The sequence below is a fragment of the Cydia pomonella genome, chromosome 16, assembly GCF_033807575.1.
Source record: "Cydia pomonella isolate Wapato2018A chromosome 16, ilCydPomo1, whole genome shotgun sequence".
Lineage (NCBI taxonomy): Eukaryota > Metazoa > Arthropoda > Insecta > Lepidoptera > Tortricidae > Cydia > Cydia pomonella.
Genome location: NC_084718.1, coordinates 13,814,613 through 13,828,016, shown reverse-complemented (window position 1 = coordinate 13,828,016; position 13,404 = coordinate 13,814,613). Strand labels below are relative to the sequence as shown.

The 13,404-nt window shown below is 34.9% G+C and overlaps 2 protein-coding genes across 3 annotated transcripts in view; both read right to left on the bottom strand.

Annotated features, from left to right (window-relative positions):
• LOC133526358 (uncharacterized) overlaps positions 1 to 13,078 on the bottom strand; it is a 68,265-nt gene extending 55,187 nt beyond the window's left edge. Inside the window, exon 1 of the mRNA XM_061862951.1 lies at positions 11,393 to 13,078. The gene's annotated coding sequence lies outside the window, so the exon portion shown is untranslated. The remainder of the gene's footprint in view (positions 1 to 11,392) is intronic.
• LOC133526357 (neuropeptide CCHamide-2 receptor-like) overlaps positions 1 to 13,404 on the bottom strand; it is a 213,162-nt gene that overhangs the window by 113,710 nt on the left and 86,048 nt on the right. The gene's annotated exons all lie outside the window — the stretch shown is intronic.

Genomic DNA, 13,404 nt, shown 5'->3' with positions numbered 1-13,404 from the left:
TTTTCAAAATTGATCTCATTTTGACATGACTTGCATCTCGTAATTATATTATTAATTAATTCATTCTTTTCAAATTATGGCTTCAGTCCAGTGGAACTACTTCGCCAGTATCAATGTATTAGGAACTTTAAATACAACTAAGATTGTACGGTTAGTACAAGACAGTGTACGGTAATTTTATCAGCTCATGTAAAGCGATAGCTGGACTTTACAAGTAGCACGTGAACTACCGGACGCTGACTTCAAAATGGTGGTTAAACGCGTTTCAACATTGATTAAGATATATTACACTTTAAAGAATATCAATGTGCAAAAAAAAACAAAGGCATTAATCACGAGACTATCAAGATGGCGTTCTAACCGGAAGTCCGACCTTTAAGATACGTCAATTATTTTTTTAAATACGATATGAATTGGATATGTCAGTGTCAGAAGTGACGTTTTTGTTTGAAGAAACGTCACTTTTGTCAGTGAAATATCGAATCCATATCGTATCTTTAGCAAACGTTTCACGTATCTTAAAGTTCGTATCAGGCCTTGCGTCTATAAAATGGCGATTCATACGACGTGGCCAGCTTACTCGTACCAGCGCAAAGTGAAATAAAAGCGCACTCATGTGGACACACCCTTAGGGAATCAAAAAGTATCGGGCTGGCAGTTGAGTCTATTCCGAACAGACGCGGTCGTAAGCATGAATGCAACAATAAAATGCCCATACACCTACCTATAAATTTATAGATACGTTTACTACGTTTACGTTTTGGTGAGCAAAATAGTTACATTTACATTTCAGTTGTGTCACAGAATATTTATTCTAGATTTTATTAGAGTACTACCGTACAGAAATGACACTTCCTACAAAATCGAAGTTTGACAGACATTCAGGGACAAATCATGTTGTCCATTTCTAATGTATGGCATTAACTATCCCTTTCGGCTATTTAGGGTCGTCAAAATTCATGTAATTATCTGGGGTTGTGCACGTAAAGGGACGTCAAGTTGTGCCAATCCTAATAATTACTCGGAGCAATTCTGAGGTCGAGAGTCACCCCACTGGTTGTGTTCTAGAACTATTCATAGATTTAGGGCGTCTTGCGAAGACTTACGCGGTTATAATACTGATGCGAATTCGCACGTAGCCCCGGTATATGAGCGTGACAGCGCTATGCGCGTTTATTGCGATGTCCAGTTCGCACACAGGAGTGAATCCGCATCCAATATGAAGACCAAGACCGTCTTATAGAAAAAGAGGAAAATAGAGCAATCTCGAGAAAGATTGGTTGGAAGCTCTATTGACAAATCGGTGTAGTGCTTTCAGATATAATCATTGACAGAAGAGACGCACAACAGCGTTAATAGAGAACATGAAAATGATTAAAAATGTAATTTAAACTTATAGTCATTTGATTTACAATGGGGCATTAGTTGTTGTTTAACCGCACGTGCTAATATTGATACCTGCTCTGAGTTAAACACAAAAATTTTCACCAGACCAACGCGAGGAAAATACTAACTATGATATAAACTCAAACCAAACCAAATACATATGAACATAGTAAATATTTTATCATTCAAAATTACCATTCGATTCTACCAACTAACACAAGGAAATAATTCAAAATTTGCATGTGATTACTTTGCCCCACATGTGGATAAAATGGAACTTTTTTATTAGTTTTTGAACAATCAAGAGGGTTTTGACCAGCTGGTGTGATGAAAATATATTTATGTGCAAATTCACAGACGCCATAAAGGCGGGATTCCAACAGTATGCGGCACCAGTGGGGCGACACTCTTCCTTTCGGCTCAGCATTACTCCGAGCAATAATTAGGGTTTGCACAACTTAACCCTATACGTGCCCGACCATAGATAAGATAATGACTTGAATTTTGACAACCCTAAATGGCCGAAATGGATAGTGCCATACATTATAAAGGGACAGCATAATTCTTCCCTAAATCACTGTCAAACTTCGGTTTTGTACGAAGTGTCATTTCTGTACGGTAGTACTATTATTTATTCTGTGGCGGCACTGTGCAGCACCTTTAAGATTACCTTAATGAAGAAAATTAATAGATGAAATCCAGAAATCATAATAAGTCGCATGTAAAATCGATGTTAACCTTACGCGGAAGGTTTTGATCGTGACGGCATGCAATGATCACATCAATAATAAGTAAACTTTTATTAATGACTTGTTAAACTATAACGGAATTGGGCAAACACTTTATTTACTTTGATTAAGATCCGCAATTTCTACGTAAGGTTACGGCTTACGGGGATTATCTGAAAAGGTATTTCTGGTAATATTGCTTACGTGTAGACCAAAGTTACGTTGCGTGCGAAGGTAACTTCGGTCAAACTGTTTGCGGGTAACATATGGAATAACAACAAAACTTTTATACTGATTATAGTGTTACCGGCCTATTGGCTAACAGACTTATTCTGTTAGATTAGAAGCATTGGATATATAAAGCTTGTTATTTCTAGTTGTGAAATGAATGAAACTACAGTGTTTGCTACGAGTAAGCACGTCACGTATGTACTAACGTATTTTTAATGATAACTTATTAACCAGCGCTAGCGCAGCCAGGCTAGCACCATACTGAGTCGGGACCATTTCGTGCCTTATATGTTATGTTTTGTTACTTGTTGTTTTCTTCTTTTATTTTGCCACGAATATACGCTCTCTACTCTACTATATTAATAAAAACAGGTCAAGTGCGAGTTCATTTACCTCGCGTACCGAGGGTTCTGCACTAACTTTCAATTTTCTCATGTAACTATAATCACGAAAGACTTTTGACCAGAAATATGCTATTAGCATAATTGTGTACAGCGCCATCTATGAGAAAATTGGTTAACTAATTTGTGCGATCTGTATGTATGTTGGTTTTTTTGAGAGAATTCTTTATCATGTAAACCGATTTCAATAATTTTTGTTTTATTTTAAAGAAAGTGTTTTTATTGTCATCTCATAGAAATTTCAACTATAATAAACACTCGCAAATAAGATTAAATTACAAATTAAATTATTAAATATCTTTTGTTAATTAAAAAAAAGTTATCAAGATAGAGGTCTGATTTTATTTTTCCTGTAATCTTTATCATAATATTATTATTAATTATGTAAAACTTTCATAATTATTAATTCGTAAACTTCGTATATAAGAGGAATGGTATTTTTCTTCACATTTTCCTTCATAAGTCTTTTTTTTTTCACCATGAAAATGATACCACAATTGACCTAGTAACTAGACTTTGAAATTTTGCCCCCTCTTTATGTTGGGCATTTTCCATAATTAATATGAATAAAATAAAGAAAATTACAGGTCCAATATGTTTGGGTTAGCGTTATTCATTACTATTCCAAATTTTAAATCAATAGCTTAAGTACTTCTCGAGATATTTAGCAATGTGACAGACGGACGGACGGACAGAGTCGCACCATAAGGGTTCCTGTTGTACCTTTTTGGTACGGAACCCTAAAAATTAAACCGGAAGAAAAAATTATTAACTATACATACTTTTATAACAAATAAATAAATATACGATATCATTTTTCTATACTAAAAACATGCCAGCAGCAAGTCAGGCTATGCTCAATGTAGGTTTCGGTAGTTACCCGTCCGTTACAAAAGATATCCTGGAAACGAGATTATTAGTTGATACGAGTATTAATAGGTAAATAACAATCAAAAGGGAGTATCTTTGCAGCAGGTACCTATGTATTTTTACTAAGAAGGAAGATTTTTTACTATAACTCAAAAACGTCTTAATCAATCACATTATTTGCTATAGTGTTAAAAGTTCTTGAAGGCCCCCATAAGTTTTGAAAGACCTATCTAACGACCATCCACACTCTATAGGAAATCCGAAACACTCTAAAATAAACATCGTTCTTTTATCTGCGTGATTCATTTATATTACCTAAGTGTATATCTACACCCATCACCCATACCAAATAGCAACTTCAGGCATTATCGGTGAGTGAGCTAAACCGCGGACGGACAATAGACATGGCGAAAATATAAGGGTTCGTAATTGACTACGGAACTCTAAAAATGAGGTACAATCAATTGTATACTTACTCAAAAATATGTCCCATAAGCTCATAATTCGCTGACAGCTATGGGACATATTTTTGAGAAACTTGCGTGTACAACCACCCATATTTATACACTTGAGCACTTGCCTGTTAAAAATTATTATGGGTGCTCCGAGAAAACGCCCATCTTCGACGATCTCTTCTGATTGTTGTATTCATTTAATGCGAAATTGATTAAGAAAATTGATCCTTAAAAATAAAAATAAGTGTTTGGCAAAAATTTCATTTTTGGTACAAGCTTTTATCGCTGACTATACCTACTTTCATTCCACAGTTAACTAATTCTCATCGAGACAGTTCTAAAACCCCAAACACAATTAGGTTGCCATATTTTATCACAGACTTCCTTATTTTACTTATTAGACTTCCTTGTTTTGGCTACCTCCTGTCTGCATCATCAGATCAGCTCTATGTCATAATAATATTGCATTGTCATCCGATTTGTACATGTATGCAAAATTTCAGATCAATCGGAAACCGGGAAACGGATCAAAAACTTGCAAGATACAGACCGACAGACAGACAACGGGACAGGTGAAACTTAATAAAAGCTTGTAAAAAAACAATAGAATAGGAACTGTTATATTTGTAAACCCAAATATAATAACATATATGGCACTAGGCTGTATACATATATATTACCTAAAATATTAAACGATTTGCCAGAAGATGTTCGTGTAAAGTACTTAAATGGTAAACATATAAAAAAAGTAATTAAAATGCACTTATTGACATCAAACCACACAAGCTACTTATACTAAGAATCCTACAATGTTTTCTTTTTTTTAAATTTAGACATAAGACATTAATATATGTATTGTTCTCTGAACTCCCCATCGGCACACAAACCTCCTCAAGGTTTTGCCTACGATGGGTCTTGTATTAAATTATAGACTGTAAATTGTTTGTTTATTCAATAAATTAAAAAAAAAAAAAAAAATTCTGTGGATAGGAAGCTCCGAGTCGCTGAATCATGCAATGAACCATTACTTTCCACGTGTCACAACTAGCGTCAAAGTCTCATCACGAAATATCTGGGGTGCCAGGGAACGCCGTGACGAGAGATGAGAAATTACTACTCGTGTGAGAAATTAGATACACTACACGTTTGGATAGCTACTAGAATTATAAAACGGAAAATGTTTTATAACATTGAAGATAACTATAGTAAATAGTTACTGTCGTCAAATCTTTTGTTTCGTGTCATTTCGATTTAATGTATAGTTCATATATAATTTAATTTAACTAATAAAATAAATAAACTAATCATTACTTCAGTAACATATAATAAATCGTAACGAATCGTAAAAAAAATGCTTCCCAGGTTCATGCATTATGGTGCCCAGAAAAAATTAAAAATAAATGACTGGGCGTAGTAGGCAAAGGTTTGTATGATACTTGATTTATCGAACACTTTAACTATACTCTACTATATGCGTCAACCGCCAAAGACAAGTGAGTAATAAAGTAATCCAATGTAAACTTGGTTTATCTCATCGTTGTTGTGGTACGAGTAGACGGCATCAAGCATAAAAACAAAATCAAAACGCATAATTATTTATATGCATGATACCAAAAGTAGTGCGGCCTAACGATATTGTATAAAGATTTAAGGATCTCTAATTATTACTTTATTTTTACTCTAGCTAAATAAAGATTCTTATGTTAGAAATATTTTGTTATTTTCATATAAGTACCTAACTTTTCAATTATCATCAAGCCTTACAAAAGGGCAGGTCACGTTCGACATATGTACTAAAATAAGTATTGGCATTCGCCTTGGAAATTTTTATTAGCAAAAGTGAATCGACCTCGAAAAGCCAATTTGCTCTTGAAACATTTTATAACCTATCATTGGCCTGATAAAAATATAGAAACGTGTAGGTGAATCTTAATCGAATATTTATAGAGGATAACCGTAGTAAAATTAAATAAAAAATACTGGCTGCCACTCAAGAAAATTAGCACTTAACTTAATATGGAAAACATACCATAATATACGACCCGATTCGAAGAATGATTAAGACATGTTTAAAATCTTGGAACTATCTTTAAAAGATAGATAGATTGACTAAACGACATGTCAAAATTGATGATTCCGCTGTGATCCCAATAAGATCTATCTACAATATTTTTATCGTCAAAGTGACATTGGTTGCTCGAATCGAGCTGTTTCTATCAAATAAATGACATAAACGATATCTAAATGAGAACTTCTCTAAACCAGAACTTATCGTTAACGTATCTCATTCTTCGAATCGGGCCAATAGTCGGCTTACCAATACAGAATTTTCCTAATTCTGTATGCCTGTGACAAAAGCTATTAAAAAATTTGGCGTACCTCCCATACCAAAAGATTTTTTTTGTTTCTTTAACTCAATGGTGAGTGGGTGGCGTTGGATAGTAAAATGAATAAAGGTCTTCAATAGTACATTTCGATGCTAGTGCGGAAAGTATGTCATTACTTAACGAGTACCGAGATATCGTGCCACAAGCCGTTGCTTGCCAAGAATGACATTTCCGCACGAGTATCGAACGACGTTTTTTAATACAGTTACGAAAAAATAAGAAAAACAACAAGTACTTAGTTTTTCATGCGTTTCACAGAATACAGAATAAAAGTCTTTAAAAGTCTTTAATAAAACACTTAGGATTCAACTCTTATAAGTTTAGTGGAATGCAGTAAGTTGAACCAAAGGCAGTGCATCAATTTCACATTACCTATACTTAACGATCAAAGTGATTAGGGAGCTTGAAACCAATTTTAGACACGATATGTCGTGTTAGACTGCAGTTTCCTGAAGAACATTACACTACCTACATTAAATCTTATTGATTATCTGCAACCAATATCTTTTATATTTTTGGCGAATCTAGTTTATACACGACTATTATTTTGTACCAAATTGTTGTTATGCCTAATGTTTGTTTGTCTTATATCAGTGACGTTAGATTTTTTTGCAACAAACTGCAAATATTTAAACAGCAATATTTTACTTTGATTGATTTTCAAATGTGGCAGTAAGTAAGTAAGTAAGTAAATATTCTTTATTGTGCACCATACAGTTAAAAATAGGCAGGAAATTAAAAAACACGTAAAAAAAGTAAAAACACGTAAAGTCTGAATCTCTTAAAAGTTATGCAGCGCGTGCGGGTGTGACCGATGTACCGCATACGGTCCAATAGAGATGGACTGCAACCCGACTGCAATTTGTATGGGAACTGCACGCCGCGCCGACTGCAACGTTGGCGTGCAGTTCTGAAAGCTGTACATTCTGCGCCTTTGTGTGTCAACAAACCATGCCCTTTTAACATAATATCCTTACATATAAACGAATTTTACGTCAGTTCATAACCGAGCACAGTCGCCTGGGTACTCATTTATTATAGGTAACATCTGTTAAAAATGCTTCGTTATTTTCCGACATCCCACGTTATGTGCCGCCTTCAATGCCCTAGGGTTGGTAAAACTGACATAACGTATTAGTCCCTTGTAACCTGGGAGCGCCTTAAAGGCAATACACTAATGGCAGCTCTTTCATCGATAGAGCTTTCAAAGGAAAATACAGTGTCATGTTTGCTTCCTTTTTATAAGTTTCTATTTGTTCCGGAACATGTAAGGAAATTCAAGATAGGACCAGTGTAGGCGATTGGCCGGCATGCGACCACTTTTGTGCTTCTATGTCAAATCTTTATACTTCTTATTATTTTGAGTTCTATGTCAGATGTGTCTGTCTGCCGGAAAGACTATAATAATACGAGTATATGTATATAAGTCTGCCGTTTTTACTGATACAAATTGTGCGATATTTTCTTGCTTATATTATTACATGAAATAAGTTATCATTAAAAAAAAAGTATGCAGAAGTCAGAAACTATGAGAGATAGCCACATCTATTTTATTAAAAAAAAAAAAGATTGAATTTCATTATTATTAAATTTAAAATCGAAGCCATGTTTCCTAAAAACAGATGTGGCCATCTCTCATAGTATCTGACTTCTCCATACTGACCGTGTTGGATTGATCACTCTGTTTAGCAAGCTGAAGCTCTGAGAATTTGTGAGGCTAATTTATTTTTACAAATTCAGCCCCGGAGGGAGGGTGAGAAAACTACACATATCAAAACCCACGTTAGCAGCTAATAAAGGGTACATGTTATCTAGAATTTCATAGTACTTACTCAAACTTGGATATCAAAGTTTTAATATTTAAATATGTTATAAAAAAAAATTGATGCATGTGATATAAGACAGAACAAATGTAAATATAAATAGTGTTATGGTTTATATTTTTTTAATATTATGTACGGTTTACGAACAAATACGAGTAAAGTGAGGTAACAACATCTTATTTAAACATGTATTTTTCACTAGCCCGACAATCGTAAGTGCCACAAAATTCAGTTTTTTTTTAATAGATATTAATAGCACTTTTTGGGTTATTAACACAATGTTTACTTGTACCTGCATCCTTTTATACAAAGGTCCCTTTTAGATAACCGTCGAACATCAAGATCGTAAACATGCAACTTATTCATTATGATTTTTATCATCGAATATTTTTATAAATAGCTTTATTTGGGCGATAATGACGATGGTGTTTAACGCTGTAGCGCAACAACCTGAAAGCATTAAAAAGCTTTTGTTATTTTCCTTCGTGTTAGCAGGAGTTGGCACTGAATTCCTATTACAAAAGAAAAAGGCATCATTTAAAAATCGTTGTACTTAGATTGTTCTGTAAAGTTGGTACGCATTTTTCAACAAGCTTTTAATGTTTATAAGTAAGTTTAGCCATATTTGGTTGAGGTTTACCGATGTCGCAACGGCCAACACTTTTGCCGCCGGGTCCTAAAAGTTTTTGAGTGGTACCACGGTTTGGGAAACTCATTGTGGGAAATTCTCCAAAAATGTAAGGTTTATCATCCATTAGGTCGCTTGCGAAGCGGAGCCGAATTCTGATTTTAGAACCTGTTATTAAGGTTTAAATTTTGTTATTTTACGATTGCACGAGATTTCCACTGCCAATCATGAATTATGAGCGCTAGGTGCACTGTGAGTCTTGTCAAGGTCGCATACAAGAGAATAATAAAACTTAAGACTGTAAAATCTAAATCTCTGGGTCAAATAACTTCAAGGATCAAAATCAAGGACAAAGTATAAATAAGTTTTTGGCAAAAATTGCATTTTTAATAGAAATGTTTATCACTGACTGTACTTATCCATCCACAGGCATGTGATACTAATCAAGACAGTTCTAACAACCTCAAACTCAATTGGGTTGCGTTGTTTTATCACAGAGTTCCTTTGACCATTTCCTGTCTCCATCATCAGATCAGCTCGATGGTACCACAATATTGCATTGTCACCTCACCTACATATGCATAAAAATTTTCAGCTTCATCGGAAACCGGGAAGTAGACCAAATTTAACTTGCAAGATTAGACCCATATAAACATACATAAAAACAAATACAAAAATAGGTTACATTGCAAGTTAAATAAAAGCGTGTAAAAACTAGTTACTCTCCATTTTTTTGGACACACTTTTATTGCTGACTGTACTTATTCTCATTTGAATGTCTATCACTTGATAGACACTTAACTCTCGAGACCTTACAGAGCTCAACGAGGGTGCGGAGTGATAGGGTCGGCAACGCGCATTTAACACCTCTGGAGTTGAATGCGGTCATAGGCTACGGAGACTGCTTACCATAAGGCGGGCCGTATGCTTCTTTGCCACTGACGTTATAAAACTTAGAGAAAAAAAAAGTTACTCGATGTGTTTGTGTATTTCCATCGAGGAATTCCATTTGCCACATTCTGACTGAATCATCAGATCAGCTCCATGATAGCATATTATTGCATTTATTTCAATTTTCAGATAAATCAGATACCAGGAAGTATTAAGTACATATTTAAGTTATAGGATTTCACTAAAAACAAATAAGAAATAAACAACAACAAACAAGGAAAGCTAAATAAGTGTGTAAAAAACAGTCAATATTTAGCAAATAGCGTCAAAGAGCTAAACACTACCAAACGTTAGATCACACAACTTTCTATTCAGACACCGTGGAACCAAATATTCTTAGAAGAATTTCATCAAGATAAGCCTTCTATGAACGGGTAAACAGTGTCGGATAAAGCCGATATTTGCTCTAGGAAAATATTATGGACGTCGCGGTATTTGGCCTAAATATGCCGACCCCAAAAAATTGCCCGATAAGAACCAGGAATAGACTAGTGCTGGCATAACCTCGAGTCTTTAAAGTCGTATCCTTTAAGACTCGATTCATTCATTGTCGAATCTAGTCCTTTTTGAAGAAGACTGCGTATATTTTTACAGTTTATAAAGTACGTTCTCTCATATAAAATTGGGTTTAAGTGAAATCTTTCAAAGGCGCGAATATTCTTTCCTCTTTTTTTAAACTAAACTCCAGAATTAATGCCGGAGTCTTTATTAAAGGAAGCCCTTTTGATTCACGCTTCAATATCCAATCTAAAGATTTGAGACAACTCAAAGACCTCGAAACCTTTTAAAAGTTTCGTTGTAGTCGAGTTCCTCAAATTAAGATTCGTAAGACTCAAGTACTTACCAACACTAAGCAGGAATATTATGTTATTTACACGCCCGGATTTTGATCATGCGCCGAATAAACGTAATACAATTTACCTTTGGTGATTAAATATGAATATTGAATGAGTCTTTACATTTTTCATGGCAATATCACGCTGTTTTTCGCATGATTAAATTTTTATATCGATTTATATACTGGTATTTTTTTATTGCGTTTGATTAGATTTAACGCTTCTATGGAGTGAATTTGTGTCAAAGATATCGAACAGACATGTATATTTTTACTTTTTATTTGTCAATATACTTACCTGTTCGGAGCAATGATAATAATATGCAAGGGTTTCTGGTTTTTTGTTTATAGTGGGGAAAATAACAATAAATAAATAAAAATGTTTTTTTTTTTCACATCCTGTTATCGATAACTATTACATTATCTCAACCTTAAAAAAAACTTTTACAAAAATAAAATTGTCAAAATGTTAATAAGGTTCAAACTCTTTCCTACCCAGGCCTACTTAGCTGATTCTTCGCGTGGACCTCGTCGCAGTTCTAACCTAACTGACTTTTCAGTTAGCGTGACTCTTGTGATGGGCAGCATTGTTAACCTATTAACCTCATTTTCTGGTAGCTGTTCCTTTATGGTGGGGATCGCAAGTCGAACCTTACCTTTTTTTATGGTAGAAGACGCAAACGAGCAGACGGATCACCTGATGGTAAGCGATTACCGCCGCCCATGGACACCTGCAACACCAGAGGGGTTGTAAGTGCGTTGCCGGCCTTTAAGATGGGAGTACGCTCTTTTCTTGAAGGTTTGAAGGTCGTATCGGTCCGGAAATACCGCAGGCGACAGTTCATTCTACAACCTAATCTACTTTTCAGGTGGCAGTTCATTCGTGTCGCAGTTCTAACCTAAGTTACCCTTATTTTCATCTAGCAGAATTTTTGTGAAGATTCGCATTGCTAACCTAATCTACTTCTTTGTTAACATGTTTTTTCTGATGGGTGGAATTTCTTACCGATCTACTTTTCTGGTACATGTTATTTCGTATGGGGGGTCGCAGTCTCACAGTTTTAATTTAACCTTTTTTTACTGACGAGATTATTCAGATCGGTACTCTGTAGATGTTGCTCCATATTGTATTTTTATACGTATTTAATTATGGTTATACTAGTATTAGATTAGATTAGAGTAGTATTAAATGAAATTAATTAATGTATCTGTTAGACGTAATTGCGAAATGTAAAATCTAAAACTTATTATATTTTTAGAATATTTTGTACATTGAAATTGTACCAAAAGTGCGTACCACATATCATAAGACGCACCCGGCTAATAAAAGGTCAGCAGATATATTGATTCAAACAAAAATTCCTTCCAACAAAAGATAAACAAAAAACTTCAGAACAATTAAATAAACCCCTATTGAACAAATTAGCTCGCGAAAATGTTCGATTGCGTAATCTTTTTCGCAATTTGTCTTCTCCGTTGCCTCTGAGTAAATTCCCTAACGTCACTTCACCCTCTTACAGAACGTACTTAATGAAAGGGGAAGTTGCCGATATATTGGCATTCTTACAATCGGATCTTATTGCGAGACAGTAGGTAATTATTGGGGCTGCCGAATTGCTTTGTAATTAAAGGCTTGAGGCTGACTCCCATGGCGATGGCACACTTTGCTATCTCTTTGGCTCGACACAATTGTGCCTACTGAAAATGAAATCGAGTGTACAAATTAACAGGAAAGGTGACGATCATGTCAAATTGACAGTTCGCAACAGTAATGCAGCTGCAATTGATATCTGAACGTCAACTTCAGACGCTCTTCAAACTTCGGACAGGTCAATCTAGTGCTTGCGCATTGGCGGGGATATGTAGGGATGTATAGTGTTTCCTTGAGACGATGCCACACTGAACTGACCATTCAAGAATGTGCGTCAAGATTTGATGAAAGTACCGCTACGTTAACATTTGTTACTGCAAATGCAGTCGTATTGCTTTTGCGTCATGCTGCGGCGTGGGCGTGCGCGCTTACACTGTAAATTAAATTCCTTGATATAATGAAGTACTTACTGCTGTGATTAGATGATCACTTTTAAGAAATTTGGGTGAAAGTTTTTAGTCTTACCTAAAAAACTGAATTCGCGGTTTGTTAGCCAGATATACTCAGACGCACCTTGGAATTTAATCAATCCGCAGTAATCCGCACATCCGCACAATGTATTATACGGGTTCTTAAGAGGTAAGAACAGCTTTGTAAACCTAACGAAACAACGGTACTTTTACTTTGAAATATCCATTTCGGGAGAAAACGGTTTCCACTAACGAAATCTTAACAAATCACTTTGATTTTGATGCCCATCGCTTAAGCATAATATATCTAGGTTTTAGGTTTCACTTTAAAAAAAAAAAAATTTCTTTTGCATTGCAAATTTTAGAGAGAACTTGAAATCCAATGAATGACATTCAAGTTCTCTTTTTGTATGATACTTGTATGATACGAGTACGTGGTATACTTCCCTCTTAAGGGCAATTAAATAGTATCGTTAATTCAAATTCCCCTTTATGCGTTTGCCTTTATATATATTAACATTCCCATTAACTTGTTTGTCACAATCAGGTTAAATTATTCCTGATATCAAAGAGATCGGAAGCTAGAGAGTTATATTATGTATGTAAAACAGTAATTTTCGTTTACGATATAATACTAGCTACTAGCAC